Genomic DNA, 19795 nt, shown 5'->3' on the forward strand with positions numbered 1-19795 from the left:
AGGAACTTGTATTAAAATTAATTTTCTCTCTGAAGACGTTTTTTAATCACATTTATTAAACGAGTCTGAATCAACCGACGGCTTTTTATGAAGTATGAAAACAAAAGCTTCTTCACAATTTATTCTTTTTCTTAAGCAAATATGTTTCATGTTATATTTATATTTTTCACTGATTAATGTTTATATTTTAGCTTGAAGTCAGTTTAACAGCCGACAGTTATCTAACTGTCTGTCTCCCAGGATACGACAGAAATAAATACAGAAATAAATAAATCTATGAACAGGAATAAATAAATAAATGCATTATAACTAAAAACATACAAATTTAAGTAAATTAATAAATAAATTAAAAACATAAATTAAAAATAAAAACATATAGATGACCACATATATAAAATTAAATATATAGATAAACCCATAGAATCTATTAACACAAAAAACTAAATATATACATTATAAGTAAAAACATACATTAATAAGAATTAAATAAACATCAATTGAGAAATTGAGAAACACAAATGTGAAAAATACATTTGTGTTTATGTATGTGTTAATAATGTATTAATACATACATAAATAAATAAACAAACATGAATAAATAAAGAAATAGACACATAAACACAAATAAAAGAATAAAAACAGCTTTACCGTTTCACTGTTTCACTGTTTTTCACTGTTTTTCACTGTTTCACTCTAAATGTCACAGAGTTCCATTCTGCAGAGCCGCTCACAACAACAAACAAACAAACGAGTCACAGGTGAACTCTGAGTTTTTCCATCGGCAGCTTCTCGTTTTATTTTGAAATCATTTCACCAGAAAGTCATTTCATGGATCTGAGAGCGATGACAGATTATAGAGACTCACACCTGACAGGAAGCTGAGTATGAATCATTGATCGGAGGCCGGAGGCTGCTCCACCATGAATAATACAACAGAGTCACACAGTTAGCCTGTTAGCCTGTTAGCCTGTTAGCCTGTCACAGCTGGCTGCCCCGGGCTAAACATGACCGAGGCTAAAGAAGCTGTTCTGAACTGGGAGGCTGCTGGTTGGACTGGGTTCTGCAGGGTTCACTGGGATTTCATTTGATTAAGTCGATTTTACATTTGAATGTTTTTAACCGAAGCTTCAGACGTTTTTTCATCCTGTCAGATTAAATACATTTCTGTTTACTCATCATCAATAATCTGATTTAAGAACAAGATTCAAAGCTGGACCTTCACGCTGTGAGGAGACATACAACTCCTATTCATCTAAGACTGCTTTATATTAATATTGAATTAGACACAAATACATATCTTTATTAAATCTAATTAAATAATGCAGCTTCTCAAAACGTTTTTGTTTCTTTACGTCTGTTTAATAGAATAAATTAATATAAAATGTAATTACATTTAATTACATTTAGATTCACAAAAAGGTTTATTTTTCTTTTTATGAGGATTAAAGAGAAAAAGATGCCGGATCAGTGTTTTCTTTGTGTCGTTTGTGTGTTTGGACCTCAGAGACGCAGAGAGAGAGAGTGTGTGTGTGTGTGTGTGTGTGTGTGTGTGTGTGTGTGTGTGTGTGTGTGTGTGTGTGTGTGTGTGTGTGTGTGTGTGTGTGTGTGTGTGTGTGTGTGTGTGTGTGTGTGTGTGTGTGTGTGTGTGTGTGTGTGTGTGTGTTGTTGTTGTTTGGATCAATATGGAGACAGTTTAATACAGATTAATGACAATGACTCAACACAAACAGATATCACATGACCCAGACCACCTAGCAACCACCTGGCAACTCCATAGCAACCGCTGCCATCACCTGGGAGCCAGGAGCAACAATAGAGGACGAGGAGGAGGAGAGAGGAGGAGGAGGAGGAGGAGGAGGAGGAGAGAGGAAAGAAGAGGAGAGGAGGGGAAAAGAAGGAAAATAAGATGAAATGAAGAGGACGAGTAGAAAACAAAAGGAGGCCAAGAAGGAGGACAAGAGGGAGAAGGAAGGATGGGATTACATTAGGAAGAAGGAGAGAGGAGACAAAAGGAGGAGGAGAGAAGAAATAAAATCTGCAGGAGGAGAGAGAGGGAGGAGGAAGATGATAGGGAGAGGAGAAACAACAGAGGGAGGAGGATAAAGTAGGAAGGAGGAGGATAAAGGAGGAAGCAAGGAGGGAGTAGGCAGGAACAGAAGAAATGGGGAGAGGAAGAGAGGAGGAGGGATGAAACAAGAGGAGGACAGAGTGGAGAGGAAATGAAAAGGAGGAGAAACAAGAGGGAGAAATAAGGAAGGAAGGAAGGAAGGAAGGAGAGAGACAAAGGTAGGAGAAGAGAAGGAGAAGTCTCGAGGAAGGAGAGGTGATGAAGATGAGAGGAAAGGGAAGGAGAGAGTGGGGGAGAAAAGGAGGAAGAGAGAAAAATGGAGCAAGAAATGACAAAGAGTAAGATTACGTATGTGTGTGTGTGTGTGTGTGTGTGTGTGCGTGTGTGTGTGTGTGTGTGTGTGTGTGCGTGTGTCTGTGTGTGTGTGTGTGTGTGTGTGTGTTCAGTCTAAATCACAGAGTAGCTCAATCTGGGAGGACACAGAAACCTTGAGACGTGAGAGAGAAGAAGAGTGATGGAGAGACGGATGTGAGGAAAGACAACAAGGGAGGAGGGAAGGGAGGGAGAGGAGAGGAAGAGGAAGAGAAAGAGAAAGGATGGAGAAAAAGAGGAAGGAAGGAAGTCTACAATGTTGTTTCTATAAAACAGATAAATGAAATAACCAGTTCAGCAATGATAATAATAATAATAATAATGATAATGATAATAATGATAATAATAATAATGATAATATAATGATAATAATAATAATAATAATAATAATGATAATAATAATAATAATAATAATAATGATAATAATGATAATAATAATAATAATAATGATAATGATAATAATGATAATAATAATAATAATAATGATAATAATGATAATAATAATAATAATAATAATAATAATAATGATAATGATAATAATGATAATAATAATAATAAATGATAATAATAATAATAATAATAATAATAATAATAATAATGAATAATAATGATAATAATAATAATATAATGATAATGATAATAATAATGATAATGATAATAATAATAATATAATGATAATAATGATAATGATAATAATGAATAATAATAATATAATGATAATAATGATAATAATAATAATAATAATAATGATAATGATAAATAATAATAATGATAATGATAATGATAATAATAATAATAATAATAATAATAATAATAATAATAATGATAATAATGATAATAATAATAATAATGATAATAATAATAATAATAATGATAATAATAATGATAATAATAATAATGATAATAATAATAATAATAATGATAATAATGATAATAATAAATAATAATAATAATAATGATAGTAATGATAGTAATGATTTCAATTTATCAATTTAATGATAAAGTCCTCCAGACTGAGCTACATAATGTGTCATCAATATTTCATCTTTTTATTTCATCCTTGTGAGCAGAACGACTTTAAAACTCGTTACTAAATTATTTATATGGTTTCTGAACTCTGAAGTAATTATAAATCTGACACCAGAATAAATCCAATCTGAAGAGAAGGCGACGATTTTACCAACAATCAAAACATTTTAGAAACTTCCCAGCATGCATTTCACTGAATAAAGGACTTCACGTCCTCTCGGCTCAGACTCTCAACAAAGTCCCTAAAAAGCCATCGGACAATAAAACCCTGTGTGTGTGTGTGTGTGTGTGTGTGTGTGTGTGTGTGTGTGTGTGTGTGTGTGTGTGTGCGTGTGTGCGTGTGTGTGTGTGTGTGCGTGAGATAAGCTGACATTTAGGAATGTATTTTTTCTTCTCAGATAAACTTTGTTTCCTGCGTCCTCCAGTTTCCCAGCATTCCTCAGTGATGAGCGCTTCACTTTCTCACACACACTCACACAGTTTACCCACAATGCACGGTGTCTGGTTTATTTCTGAGTAAACGTGGACTTCTCTGAAGGTCAAAACTAAGATTGAACCAAAACGCTGGAAAAGTTTAAAGTTTAATTTAAAATAACAATATGATTATTGATCGATTTCTGCTTCTCTAATGGGAGAATTTAAATGAAAATAAACTGAATGTCTCGAGGTTTTGGATCGCTGGTCACCTTGTAAATTGCCTCCCCCTCCCCCCCCACAGACCTCCCAGCGTCGTCGTCCCCGTCCCTGGACCTCATGTTGAGCACCATCTCCTCTGAGGACAGAACTCTGCCCGACTCATAATCACTCTGAAGCAGAGATAAAGGTGGAGGAGGAGGAAATAAAGGAAGAGGAGGTGGAGGAAGAGGAAGAGGCAGAAGGAGAGGAGGAAGAGGAGGAGGATGAGGAGGCTTGTCATCGAGCCACTTTAAGGCATAAATATTTGGAGGAGGAGAACCGACAGGAAGGAGGACTGATGGTCGGATCTGTTGTCTTCCAGGAAGAACGAGGGGGGAGGAAGAGGAAGCCTGCGGGTCCACTTAAGCTAATTAATGGATGGACGTGCACAAGTGGCGAGCGTGCACGGTGTGTTTTAAGGGGCTTAAGTCTTCATCCATTAGACAAATGAGAGGGGGGGGGGGGGGGGGAGCCATCAGTCTTGGTTTTTTTAATGAACACGCGATCTCTCACTCAGAGGCAACAAAACACTGATAGAAGAGAGAGAGAGAGAGAGAGAGAGAGAGACAGAGAGAGAGAGAGAGAGAGAGAGAGAGAGAGAGAGAGAGAGAGAGACAGAGAGAGAGAGAGAGAGAGAGAGAGAGACAGAGAGAGAGAGAGAGAGAGAGAGAGAGAGAGAGAGAGAGAGAGAGAGAGAGAGAGAGAGAGAGAGAGAGAGACAGAGAGAGAGAGAGAGAGAGAGAGAGAGAGAGAGAGACAGAGAGAGAGAGAGAGAGAGAGAGAGAGAGAGACAGAGAGAGAGAGAGAGACATCGAGAGAGAGAGAGACAGAGAGAGACAGAGAGACAGAGACAGAGAGAGAGAGAGACAGAGAGAGAGAGAGAGAGAGAGAGAGAGAGAGAGAGAGAGAGAGAGACAGAGAGAGACAGAGAGAGAGAGAGAGAGAGAGAGAGGGCATGATGGGAAAGGGGGAGGAAGGAGACAGCTACCAGCTGTTAGCATGCTGTCGGGTTGAGTGCCTTGCTCAGAGGCAGCATTCGTTATGATCTCATCAAACATTTGATCTGATGCAAACAACCTCCACAACGACACCGCTTATCGCAGACAGAAGCTGGAATGACCAGAACACAGATTTTCATCTCTCTGACGGTCCTTGAACACATCATGTATCAGGAACACTTCATTTAGAAAAAAGCAGCCAAAACGAAGCTTTAAATTGTGATATTTCATCAAAAACATTTTATTCTACATGTCTCAATTAAAATCTCGCCACAAATAAACCGTTTATTTTAATCAGATTCTGATAAAAACATTACATTCTGAAACTAGGAAGACATGATTCATTCATCTGAAACCAACAGTCATGAACACAGAGAGGAGGAGAGAGACCAGAGAGAGGAGAGAGGAGAGGAGAGGAGAGAGGAGAGAGAGGAGAGGAGAGAGGAGAGGAGAGGAGGAGAGAGAGGAGAGAGGAGAGGAGAGAGAGAGGAGAGAGAGAAGGAGAGGAGAGAGAGAGAGAGAGGAGAGGAGAGAGAGAGAAGAGGAGAGGAGACAGAGGGAGAGGAGAGGAGAGAGAGAGAGAGAGAGAAGAGGAGGAGAGAGAGAGGAGAGAGAGAGAGAGAGAGAGAGAGGACAGGAGAGAGGAGAGAGAGGAGAGGAGAGGAGAGGAGGAGAGGAGAGAGAGAGGAGAGGAGAGGAGAGAGAGAGGAGAGGAGAAGAGGAGAGGAGAGGAGAGGCTGGAAACATTGGTCACACTTGTCACAATTTTTGTATTATTTTGTAAAATAACTTATCAAAGATATTCAACTTTTCGTTTTTTTCTTTTCTATGATTTATGTCATTCTAGCTGTTATTCTGCACTCAACACATGTCTGAGTTCTCTCTACTTCTAGTCATGATGGATCTGTTTCCATAGAGGAGCAGGACTTTTATTTTGAAGTGAAAATCAAAGCTACAGAAAGAAAAAATGTGACGGGAACATAAAACGCCCCAAAACTTTGTGGAGTTAAGATAAGATAAAACGTGAAGCATTTATTACCGGACTGGTTTTCTTTTACTTCTCTTGTTGTGAACATTGTTTATTCCCTTTGATGGAACAGGATGTCTCGCTGTGTTTGCTGTTTCTCACGCTGTGAACTGACCCGCTCCACTTTATTCTAACTAAACTAATTAAAACCTCCATTAATTAATGTAATGAGTGAGGTGTGTTTGTTTAGTTTTATGTAAAAATGTGATTGAGTTGTTTAATTCTGTCATTTTCCTATTGAATGATGTCAAATCTGCAGTTAAAGTGTGCAGCATGTTTTCAGCTTGAGAAACTCTGATGTCTTCAGTAAATCTAGTCAATAACATCGTCATTTTATAAACAAATGTATGAAATATGTGGATTCAATCATCACATCTGGATTAAGAAGAGTTTTAAAAAAGGTCATTTTGAAGCTTCATGATAACATCTGATTTTGGAGCTTTAGTCTTTGATTTTCATGCTGAAATACGACACAACCTTTCAAAATAAGAGCCTTTTTACAAAAGAAGTTCAAGGTGTTTTACGGTGTTTACCTTAAACCTTAAAAGATAATTCTATTTTATTACAACTTTGGTTTTATTAACGCAACAACAAACTCTGCTCTGAAAATTCTGCTGGTTCTATTCCTGTCTTTTATCATCAGTCAGTGTTGGTTTCTTTTAACCAGGAATCTTTGTTTGACTTTGAACAGGAGGGTTTTAGGTTCTTTTCACATCTGTCTTGTTTAGTACGAACCGAAATGACAAATGTGGAACCTCCAGACACCAAACAGCTGAAATAAGAGGCGCTCCAAGTCCAGATCGACTGTTCTTCTCTAGTGTGGAAATATTTTATTGGATTGCAAAGACAACAGGAAGTAGACACCAACAACAGGACATGGGCTACGATGGGACGCGGGACATGGACGGTAGCTGGATGGAGGTGCCAGTGACGTGACATAGGCGGCAGCATTGGGGACGACAACGGAACGTAGACGGCGAAGAGACAAAGGCGCCAACGACCGGACGAAGACGACGACAACAAGACGTTTATGAAGACAGGAAGTAGCGGATGACAAACCTCCTTTGACGGTTTTTAACTCGGCGTCATTACTTTCTGAACCAGCCTGACGTCACAACGGTACCAGCTGCTCTTCTTTTTTGTTCTGCATCCCATCGTGTTAAGATAAGTATTCGGATGATTCTTGCATGTGTTGGTTGTTGTGTGCATTCGTCACTTCCTTTAGTCCTTCTAAACTAAACTCAAACGAAACTAAATCAATGACATTTCACATTAAGAGATACCTCCTTTAACTCCTTGTTTCCATTCCTATGAATGTCTTTAATATTAATGAGGTTTGGTTAGAGGTGGAGGTTTCTTCCTCTTATTCTCCATGACGTCTTCACTTCTTCCTGGTTGTTAATCAGCAGTCTGGCTGTTGATCCTCTCTCCGTAGGACGTCTGTAAGCTCCTCTATGAAGCCCCCCCCATCAGTTATTATATATTATGGCGACGTCCATCACATTTATTCTGATGGACGTCCTGCAGATCCGTCGGTCCACAACGTCTGAGTCTTCCTGAAACCGTCCCCATCTTTTATCTCGGAGTTAAAAAAGAAGACGCAGATTAAAAGCTCGGAGCTCACGGCGCTTCATCTCCATGAGATTTAAATATTCGTCCCCTCAGTCTGAAAGGAATCTGATCAAACTAAAATAACTCCTCTAAAGTCTCAGAGCCGTTTCCTGGGAGGACGGAGGATTTGAACTACCCACAATGCACTGCTTTAAGCATGTTGAAGGCCACATAATATCAGTTTGACTGGAGGAGTTTTTACAGTCAAACCTCAGATCGTGAAGTGAATTAATGCTTTAATTTAACTTTTTCAGCTTCACAGTCTGTAATGCAACATGAGAGAAAGTCTGATGTCTTCAATATATCTAATACATTTACATACTGAGAGTTTCTGCATATCATTTTACCAGCAAACGTATGAAATATGTGGATTAGGAGAGTTTTAAAATCATTTTTGAGCTTCATGCAGGCTCAAGTGGGCTAATATTTGAATTTAAACACCTGATTTTGTAGCTTTAGTCTTTGATTTTAATAGTGAAATATAGCAGGACCTTTTAAAATGACACCTTGAAATAAGATTTCATGGTGTTATTACTTTGGTTTAATTTGCTCTTTTTCATTTTTTTTCATGGGTCCACGCTGTTCTTGGTTATAAAGACCAAACGCAGGTCTGGGTGGGTCCAAGTTATTCTGAGTCCAATCAGGTCCGTGTAGTGGTCCACGGTGGTTTTACAAGGGATTTATGGAGAATATGTGCAATACAGGTACATAAACCTGCAGATTAAAGTGGTATAACTGATAGAAAGGACGTTAAATGCTACAATAACTAGAACCATCCTTTATCTGCAGCTCAACAGCGAGGAGTTTAAACGTCTCCGTCTGGACCTTCAGACCTCAGAGACGCTGAAGATCACCTTCAGATAACGATCCGGCTTCTCTTCTCTTATTTTGCAACTCCCAGAGGAGCGTGAAGCCAGTCTCACATTGGGAGTCTCCTGCAGGTTTCTGGGGCAGACAGCTCACAATGTGGGACACGCTTTAATAAAAAACAGGTGACTAACACCTGCTGGAAGTGGGCCACCTCCAGGACCAGATGACCAATAGGAGGGTCGACACCGATCCCCCCCACTCCCTCTTTTATCAGACGGAGAAGCTGATTTTGTTTTGGAGCTGCTCAGAAAAAACAGGTCAAAGACTGAAAGTTTAACGGTGGAAAAGAAAAAACCAAAGTGGGACAAAGAGGAGACAAGAGGAGACGCACAAACAACATGTCCCAGCTCATAGAGGAAGGAAAAGGGCTAGCATTAGCAAAATACATTTGAATGGAAAAATGCTGCTGTAATATGAAGTTGTCATGGCAACCCTTCTGAAAGTAAGACGGGAAGTGAATGATCACATATCTTTACTCACTGGATCATTTGAGGAGCCGATGTTTACCTCATGTTTAACACAGTCTAATCTGGATTCATAACACAGTATTTACTGGATCTACTGATCCACACTGTCATTTAATTACAAGAAACAGCTGCTGGGTTTCCCCCGCGAGAAAACAGGAAATTATAGCTGATTTATTTGTCATGTGACTTCCATTCTTCAGAAGTTATTTTAACCCAAAAGCACAATCATTTCATAAACCTGATTTTGATTTGCAGCAGAGTTTTCTACAAGTAGAGATCTTTAACGTCGATCGTGTTCATTTAATCGTTGGGTTTATGCAGCACTAGTTTACGTACAGGCGGATGGATCTTTGTTCTGTTCCGTTTAACGGTGATGAGGTTCATCAAACACAACCAGGTTTCACTGCTGTTCAAACTAACAGGAGGCTCTTAAAGCATGTGAGGGCGCTTAGCATTAGCATTAGCGACATGCCTTCACACACACACACACACACACACACACACACACACACACACACACACAACTGTATAAGAGTTGGGGGTTCTCCAGTCGGGGGATAAAGACTGGAGGGAAACGGGGAGGAGGTCAAATCTTATCGGATTAAACCCAAAAACAGACGAACACCCCCCAACCGCTCAAAGACACACACACACACACACACACACACACACACACACACACACACACACACACACACACACACACACACACACACACACACACACACACACACACACACACACACACACACACACACACACACACACACACAGATTAACCCCTTCTTTAGCCTTTTAGAGTCTCAGAATCGAGGCCACGGACACATTAACTGTTTGTTGAGCAGCAGTCTGAGGTTTCAAACCAGCAACAAACATCACAACCGCCAGATTTACATGTTAAACTGCTGCTGACGTTGATCAAAGCAGAACTCATGTGGAGCTGAACTAAATATAAACGTATCTACAGCTTCACTTTGCAGGTTTTAGTGAAAAACTTTAAGAATCGACTTTAAATGTCTGAAAACAAAACAATAACAATCTGTGATAAAGATTTTAATCCACGAGCTGCGGCTCAATAATCTGGTGTCAGATTATTCTAAACAAAATATTTCACTTTGACAAAATAGAGACTCAAAAACGTCTTTATATTTAACCAGGCTGGACAGGAAGTAAGACTTTCTTTCTTTTTTTTTTTACAATATCGGATCTATAACTAATGTTTTCGATTGTACAGAAGAGAAAATTATGGTTTCAATAACAAACTGAGCGGAGAAATGACGGCTGAAATTGACCTTTAGCCAAGTCCCGCCCCTCAAAGGCAGACTGGCCAATCACAGCGTAGCAGCGCTCTGCTTCCACAGACTCATTGGAGGGATCTGGAGCTCGTTTAAACATTACGTTGTAGTTATACTCGTTACCCGGAGAGGTTGGTAAAGGTATACGTGTATAAAACGTTAGTGGAGCTAACATTAGCATAGCATTCATTAGCACGCCTATGCTACGCTAGCTACTGAAGGTTTACTGAATGTATTTTAATAAATGTCTTGTCTTTTTAACCTGTTTTCATCCTGATGTATTCTTCAAACACATGTTGTAGACTCATCTGTCTGCTTCTCTTTCAAATTCCTTTTTTAGTTTTAATATAATACGAATATTTTTTCATGGAGTGTAGTTAGTGACAGTGTGGTCTCCGTGGTAACGTCGCTCTGAGTAGCGGATGGGGGCGGGGCTTAGCTCATCCTGCAGCTCTATGATTGGACTTTGGGATCATTGTTGTTGTGTCTGTGGTCGATGCTGTAAAAACAGAGGACATGGGGGGGGGGGGGTCTCTGGCCTTCATGGATAATCTCTGCTCTTCATCCCTGACCTGAGAGAGGACAGTGGAGGACAAATGGTTTGTCCTAAATAGGCAAAGATTTGTGTTTGTGTGGTTCATCACTTTCATTAGCTTTAAAACATAAGAGTTCATCCACTGAGGAGCAGGAACCAGATCAGAGCCCATCCACTGAGGAGCAGGAACCAGATCAGGACGTTTTGTTTCTCTCTGAATCTAAAATTAATTAAGCAGAACAAAAGTCTCAAACGTCGTCTGTGTTTGTGTTTGTGTTAATATCACACATTTAAAACACAGCTTTTAACTCGTCTTCCTGATCAGAGTTCAGTCCAAGAACATTAACACTCCTTTGTTCCAGGTTTTTGTTTTAATGGCAGATAAAAGTTGGAAGCAGCTCTGAACAATAAACTGGTAATAAAACGAGTTCTTTTAGTGTTCAGGATGTTTTTACAGGAAACCAGAGCTTCTTATTTTTACAGCTGACCCTCTTGGCTCAAACGCTGCCGACGGATAAAAACTGTTTCTGCCAAATCTTCCTTTTAATGACAGCTTTAAATCTCACTTTCCTTCCTGCCAAATTAAAAACACCAAATGCTGCTCAGGATTCACTTTCTTCCTCCTCGAGTCCTGAAACCGAAGCCAAGCAGCACCTTCCTCCGGCGGGCCGAGAGTCACCGAACGCCCCGAAAATCTGCTTCACACCAACTCCTACGACGCTGTTTGAGACGCTTCTTCATTTTGACGAACATTAAAGTCCAACATGGTCCAAGAGAATAGAACACAGCAGAAGGTCAACTCAGTTAAGGCCAACGATGCTTTTAATTATGCTAAATTATGTTTGACAGAGTTTATTTTTATGATTATTCTCTCATATATTTCAATTAGTAATCTTTCAGTTGGTTTTTAATATTTATTGGCAAAAAGTAAAATTGAAAACTCTCAGTTTGAAGGAAGTGATTCAAAAATGGACGTGGCTAATACCTGGAAACAACCATACAGATACTAATAGCTGACTAAAGGTTTTATTGGTGGTGTTTTATTGGCCCAAATCGTATAACTCTATTGGTGATAAGTGACTGTGACAGGGGAGAATATAAAAAACTAAGATGATAAAACCAACATGGCAATGGCTAATAAACCAAGACGGCGGTGACCAAGCCCCATGATGGCTATGGCTAAAAACCAAGATGGCGACGGCTAAAAACCAAGATGGCGACGGCCAAGAACCAAGATGGCGACGGCCAAGAACCAAGATGGCGATGGACAAAATGCCAAACTGGAGGCTTGAGAACTGATGTCCACAAACCAATGGTTCAGTCAGAAATATTACATATAATATCATATAAAAAGACAGAATCAGGTGAATGAGAGCAGAGAAACGTTTGAACAGCAGAGAAGACAACAGACTCATGTGTCTGTAAAACCAGAGAAGAAGAAGAGAAGAGAGGTCTAATTACCCAGAAAGCCTTGTGACAGAAAGAGAGCACTTTATGGGAATAACAGAGAGACGTTATGTTGATGACAGGAAACGCAGAACAACTGACAGATGAAGACAAGAAGCTTCATATGAAAGTCTTCATATTTATTCCTGTTCTCATCAGGTTGTTGTGACCCAGATATCAGAACAACATCAACCACCACAGAAGAAGAACAGCAGATCACGTCTTCACTCCACAGAGAGACACTCCGACTGAACCTGCTCTTTTGGTAAATGATGATCACAACAACTCTTCTGTGTTCAGCAGATATCAGACAATAAATTATTATTTAGTCACGAAAGTTCCTAGCAGTCACGTTAAATTACAGATTTCTGAGTTTTGAAACTAGTTGTAAACATTTTTGATAATGTTAAAACACAACTCAACAACTTATATAACAGGTCGAGTCAATTTGAGACATTTTAATGCAGAAATGTTGCATTTTATAGCTTGAAACCAAAAGAAAACAGCTGTTTATCCTGTTAAATGTTTTACAGTCAATAGTATCTTTTATGTATTTTTACAGTATTTTATGTTTTATTATGTTAAGACTGATTCGGCTCTAGATTGGAAACTCAAATATATTTTCCTGAATCTTTTGAATCTACAAAGTGAATGAAACTAATAACATTGTTTTTTTAACCTCCCGTAGAATCACATGTCTCCATCTGACTTTCCTCCCTCCTCATCCAAACACAACCTGCTCTCTAGAAACACCACATATTATTATTATATTTAATATTCCCACATTGCAGCGGCTCTGCTGTCAATAAAACGCAGAAGAAGAGCAGCCGACAGGATGAAACACGGAGACAGAAGAAGAGCAGCGTCTCAGCGGGCGGTTTGTGTAAAAATAGGAGTTATGTTCCTTTGAGGACGAGGAGGTGCTGCTCCTCTCAGAGCCGACTCACAGTTTCATTATCGCTCAGACACAACGCAGACGCCACTTCCTGTCCGGCGGGAGGAAACAGACGGCTGGAGGTCGGGTCAACCACAGAGAGAACTCATCTGTACAAGATAGGAATGAACCTAGAGCTGAAATTCTTATGGTGATCAATAATTTGTCTAAAATGGTGCAGAAAAAATCTTGTATCTTTGTCCAATAAATGACGTGGAAATATCTGGACGATTATTGGGGACTTCCCCCACGATTACATTAGAATGCTAACATGCTACATATGCTAATCAGGTAGTGTTCCCACCAACAAGAAGCTGTGTTTTCCTATAAAGGCTGATGCAAAGACGTGAACAGAAGAGAACTGAAACAATCGTATCACCAATGGAACCAAACTCCATTCAGAAAACAAGCATTTTAAACGCTGTTTGTTTGTCATCTTGAGGAGAGACCTGACGAAGCAAGATAAAGCAAAGTTCTGCATCATGATGGAGTTATTTCAGCAACCTTTTGTTCTGTTTATTACGATTAAATCACAGCTTAATCTGCATATTTTGGGTTCAAACCGCTGAAGTGAACCGGCCAACGTGTGGATTGTTAGATACAGTCGGTACAGATTCACAGAGGAATGGATGAGAGGATGATCAGCAGCAATAACGACCAGAGAAGAGGACTAGCAGTCTGGTGGAATCAATCAATCAATCAATCAATCAATCAATCAATCAATCAATCAATCAATCAATCAATTAATAATAATATGTTGTGATGACTGACGGAAGCCAAAACTGACAACAATCGAATAACTAGAATGAGAATAAAACGACTGGACGTTCAGTATCAGAGGTAGAGGAAGGATGTTGTTTATATATATATATATATATATATATATATATACACACACATATGTTTTTGTATTACTTATTTATATGTACTACACCTGAATTGAACCTCAACTCTAGAACAAGTCACAAAACCCTCAAACTGCCCTTTAAATGTCTCCGCTTTGACACCAAAAAACTTTCCTCAACAAGTTTCTTATTTTACTTCTTAGTCTTTCAGAAGATGAGAAACAAAACAAAGTTCCATACTTTACATTCTTTCAAAAAGTAATTTCCACAACACAGGAGCGAACATACTCTCAGGTGAAATGCATCATGGGAAACGCAGATACCGGGCTGTGAAGCGTCCTGTTATCTGAGCGGACAAACCGTGATGCTCCTTAAATCGGGTCATTAGTGCACCGATTAGCAAGCGTTGCCATGGGAACAGAGTTCTCCACACCTGTTCTCCCTCATGAATATGCTAATTTAACCCGATGACATCACTGCGGTGTCAGCAGCAGTTTAATGTATTTATCTCCGTCAGAATAAACATAATAAGAGGAAAGATGGAGAAGAAAATACTTTTATATAAAATTGTAGTATTTTTGTAACAAAATTAAGAGTTCTGTATAAAATCATCAGAAATACCATATTATTATTTGTCATCTGCTCCTTTTGGATTTCAAAACCAAACCCCTAATACTTATTAGAACATTTTTGAAAATACTTATTACAAAAACTATGTATATTTATGAGATTTATTTTCAATAAAGTTATTTTTGAATGTGTTTTCCTTCAAAAAGAGGAAGTACTTCTATAAGTACATAATAAACCGTCAACAATCTGTTCTAATAATAAATGATTGAATATTATATCCCATAATTAACCTTCTGCTTTCTTTACTGTTCTGTCTTCAGGAGAATTCTCTTAAAACTGTTAATTTATTTTAGTATTTTATCCCAAAAACCATGTGAATGTAAACAAATATGATTATTTTATATATTAAATATTTATTGCTACATTTATGTATTTGTGATGACCTCATTGATAGATGTAGATGTTATGTCAGTAACATTCCTTTTATGAATGGAAAAAGGAAAAAGAAACTTAAACCATGTGCATTAACATTATTTTATAATGTTATTTTCTATATAATAATAACAATAATAATAATATTAATAATAAATATATATTGTGATAATCATTGACATCCGTAAAACATTTTGTTATCATATCAGTTCTAGTTTACTACTCTCTACTTTATAGAGAAGATATATCACACACACACACACACACACACACACACACACACACACACACACACACACACACACACACACACACACACACACACACACACACACACCACACACACACACCCACACCCTGAGGCTCACAAACTGTACACATCCTCCAGTGTTTACTCATTAATTACTCACTGCAGTTTGTTGTCATGTAACAACTGCACGCACACACACACACGCACACACACACACACACACACACACACACACACGCACGCACACACGCACACGCACACGCACACACACACGCACACACACGCACACACACAGTCATCATTAACAGGTTGCTTCTTGTCCACATGGAAAGATATTCACAGCTTCAAACATGGAAACAAACAGCAGGATGGTTGATCTGTTTATCTAAATTTAAATCTATTAAAAACGTTAAGATTCTCGGAGGAAGAAGGAGAAGAAGGAGAAGAAGAAGAAGAAGAAGAAGAGATCAAATGTCTCCTTACCTTGAATCCAGGTCCGACCAATCACAAGCAGCGTCACAGGAGAGCCAATCAGTGAAGGAGAAGAGTCCAAATCCAGGAAGAGAAGAAGAGGTGTGGTCCACTTCCTGGTTAACTCCTCTGTTTGGAAATCTGAAACACCACAGAAGAAGAGACGTCATTACATTACATTACATTACAATCATGTAGCAGAGGCTTTTCTCCAAAGCGACTTACAGTCAGTAGTATGTTACATATCATTCACCCATTCACACACTGATGACAGGCTACCATCAAGGTGCCACCATCAGACTCTAACTAACATTCATCATCAGTCCACACCGATGGCCTTCAGGAGCAACTTGGGGTTAAGTGTCTTGCCCAAGGACACATCGACTGCCGAGGCCGGGTATCGAACCACCGACCCTCTGATTGGAGAACTACCTTGCTCTCCACTACGCCACAGCGGCCCCGTCAGAGGAGAGAGGCAGCCACTCTGCTTTCATCTTTATCCAGATGCATTGTGGGACGTAGAGATCAGACCACAGCGGACTGGAAGGACTGGTTCATATCCGAGTCTGAACACACAGACCAACTTCTTTTATGTATATATATATATATATATATATATATATATATATAAAGAGAAAGAAAATTAAAGATCTATATCGGGACCCAAAAACTCTCCGTCTGGATTTTAAAGATGGCCAAACTTACAATATTTATCAAAGCCAGAATCTGTAAAAACTGAAATTATCATTTGATTTTCAAATTGACGACGGTCCATGAACGCTTCAAAAAATGGACCAGATCTTAAAATAGTGAATCTAAATCAAAATTACTTTTTTCTAAACGTCTCATTTTATATTTCACAAAAAAATAAATCAATTGTCCAAACCAGCCGCTGTAAGAGAGAATTTCCTTTGGGATGAATAAGTTATATCTTCCCGTATCGTGATGCACATGATGAAACGTCACATATCGTACTTTATCTTATCGATTCGCATTGAAAGGAATCGATAAGATAAAATAATTAATCTCCTCTCATCGTATCGTATCTTATTGTATCGATTTAGTAAAGTTCTATTTCATCACTGTTAATCTAATCTTTTCGTGTGTTTAGAAAGAGAGACGTGCAGCAGCATCAAATAAACCAACGTGTGTCATAAAACAATACATTCATTATAAATTGTCCCTGGTTTCCTCTCCTGTTCTGGGATCTGTTCTAAAGCTGTGACTTTCTCTGATCATGTGACTTCATTCCTCCACAGACGTCCTGAATATTTCAGCCGGTCAGAACTTTCCCTCATAGTGTGAAATGTTCAGATGATTGGATGACGACTCGTATTGATGGGTTTCATGTTTTTGGCCTCTGAAGCACTTTGAAGTCCAGAAACATGCAGCGGAGCAGAAAATCCATCGAGCCGCGGCGCCGCTCCGGATCCAGGCCCGAGGCTCAGACCGGGTCCACGCTTCAGGACGAGAAAGGTCAGAAAGAGAAGCCGCTGTTTGAGTCTCTGAGCGGCTCGACGGGTAAAAGAACCAGCAGAGTGGAGTTAAAGTGAAGAGAGAGAGAACGGCGTCCTAAAGACATGAAACCACCGACTGAGGGCTCAAACTGAACACCGTCTGAAAACTTCATTTTCTCTCTTTTATTCGTTTTCACGTCGTTGCGATATATTTCACTCTCTTCTTTCGTTTGTTTCCCGGCTCTCGGCTCTAATTAGCTGCTTTAATTGGAAAACAGAGACTTTGCTGTTTGTTTCTCTGCAGCAATCTGAGGAACATGAAGCTTCTGTGTGAACGCAGTCAGAGAACAAAGGAGAACACAGACAAAGAACCCCAGCGGTGTGATGCATTAGAGCTACGACTCTGCTCTGCACTGATTTCCTCTTAAGGATCCTTTTAGAACACAAGAAGAGCTGCAGAGACAAATTCAAACAGGAGTTCAAATGTCTCCACTGGAGCTAAAGAGTTGATGTGATTCCTAAACGCACAGAGACAAAGAGAGACGTCCGTCCCGATGAGAAGACGAAGGTCTGGAGAAAAGATCTCCAGATGTTTCAGTGTGGAGGAAGAAAAAGACCAAACATGCACAAGAAGAAGAAAACTTCTGGAGATACTTCCTGTAGTGAGTCAGTGTTCATGCTGCCTGATTCATGAGAAGAGACGTAGGCTGGTGGAGATAAAGGTCCATGTTTGAAGGAACAGTCTGGTCTCACTGTCAGAGCACGTGACCAAGACGACCTTTAGTCTGTCTGAGACGTCCGGCTTCCAACTCACTCCAAAGTAAACACAACGACATCATTCTGAGCTGACGTAGTGAAAGCATATTTTCTTCCAACAATCCCCATAACTACACCGTTTATCACAGACAGAAGCTGTATAATCAGTCCTATTCGTCAGATTGTCATCTTTCCGACGGTCCTTGAACACATTGTGTGAGACAAACGCTTCCATTACAAAAATCTTGATATTTCATCAAAACCATTTTATTCTTCATGTCTGATTTAAAATCTCGCCACAAATAAACGGTTTGTTTTAACCAGATTCTGATAAAAACATTAAATTCTGAACTCCTCAGTGAAACTATGAAGACATGATTGATTCATCTGAGACCAACAGTCATGTGACAACAAATCTGTGAATCTTTGACTGAACTTCAGGCTGCTGAACACAGAGCAGAGAGGAGAGGTTGTATAAATGTAAAAAGTTTAATATATAAAATATGTAGAACCTCAATTTTTATTTCCAACATTGGGAACACTTGTGGAAACTTGTGGAAGCAAAAGCATCTCCCAAACTGCTTTAGGGTTCAGAGGGTTAAAGAGAGAGAGTCCTCTAAAGCAGGAGGGACCGGTCAAACACACTTTAACTCAGGGGACTCAACAAACTCACTGACTCAATAACTCACTGACCTACTAACTCAATAAGTCATGTATACAGTAACTAACTAACTCACTAACTCACTGACTCATAAACTCACTAATTCATAAACTCACTAAGTCATTAACTCACTCATTAACTCATAAATTAATTAACTCACTAACTCACTAACTGACTCACTAGCTCACCAACTCACTAACTCAATAACTCACTAAGTAATTAACTGACTTACTAACTCAATAAGTAATTCATACAGTAACTCACTAACTCACTAACTCATTAACTCATTAACTCACTAACTAACTCATTAACTCATTAACTCATTAACTCAATAACTCATTAACTTTGTGTCAGTTCGTTAGCATCTCGGAGACAAACTGCAGTAAATAAACCAGAGAATGTTCTGCAGACGCTTCGTTTGTTCTCTCTGATCTGAATGTGCAGAACACAGATTAATTTAAAATCACAGCTGACTCGTCTCAGCACGCCATTACCCAGCAGCCCCTGCAGCACCGCTCTGACACGTGAACGCACGGAGCGGACGAGGTCGGTTCATTAACGGCCCGGAACACCGTGTCATGTTTTCATGCTGAAACTCAAATCTATTTGTCTCCATTAACATCGTTCACACACACACACTCACACTCACACACACACACACACACAGCTTCCTGTTGACTTTCTGATTGGCTGAGCTTACTGAGCCGTGAGGAGAACCTTCACACTGAGTCTCGTTTTGTATTTACGTTCTAATTCTGCAACTTTTTAACATTAATTTAAATATTTAAACATTAAATCTAAACATAAACACTGGGATCTAAAGTCTGAGATGATTTAATATGTTTATTTTGATTTTATTTTGTTGTTTTTCAATCTCAAACTTTATGTTTGGTCGTTATAATTTAGAATAAATCTGTGAAATAACTGTGTTTAGAGAGCAAAAGTAAATTAGTTAAGTTTATTGCTTCATTCACACTCTTCTCACAGCCATGAAAGATCTCTGCTATCAACAGATGAGCCTCGTGT

At 39.0% G+C, this 19795-nt stretch overlaps 1 protein-coding gene across 1 annotated transcript in view; it reads right to left on the reverse strand.

The window, feature by feature from the left end:
* Nucleotides 1-19795, reverse strand: part of LOC129096877 (semaphorin-6D-like) — a 71104-nt gene that overhangs the window by 36793 nt on the left and 14516 nt on the right. Inside the window, exon 2 of the mRNA XM_054605561.1 lies at nucleotides 15908-16036. The gene's annotated coding sequence lies outside the window, so the exon portion shown is untranslated. The remainder of the gene's footprint in view (nucleotides 1-15907; nucleotides 16037-19795) is intronic.

This window comes from Anoplopoma fimbria, chromosome 10, assembly GCF_027596085.1.
Source record: "Anoplopoma fimbria isolate UVic2021 breed Golden Eagle Sablefish chromosome 10, Afim_UVic_2022, whole genome shotgun sequence".
NCBI lineage: Eukaryota > Metazoa > Chordata > Actinopteri > Perciformes > Anoplopomatidae > Anoplopoma > Anoplopoma fimbria.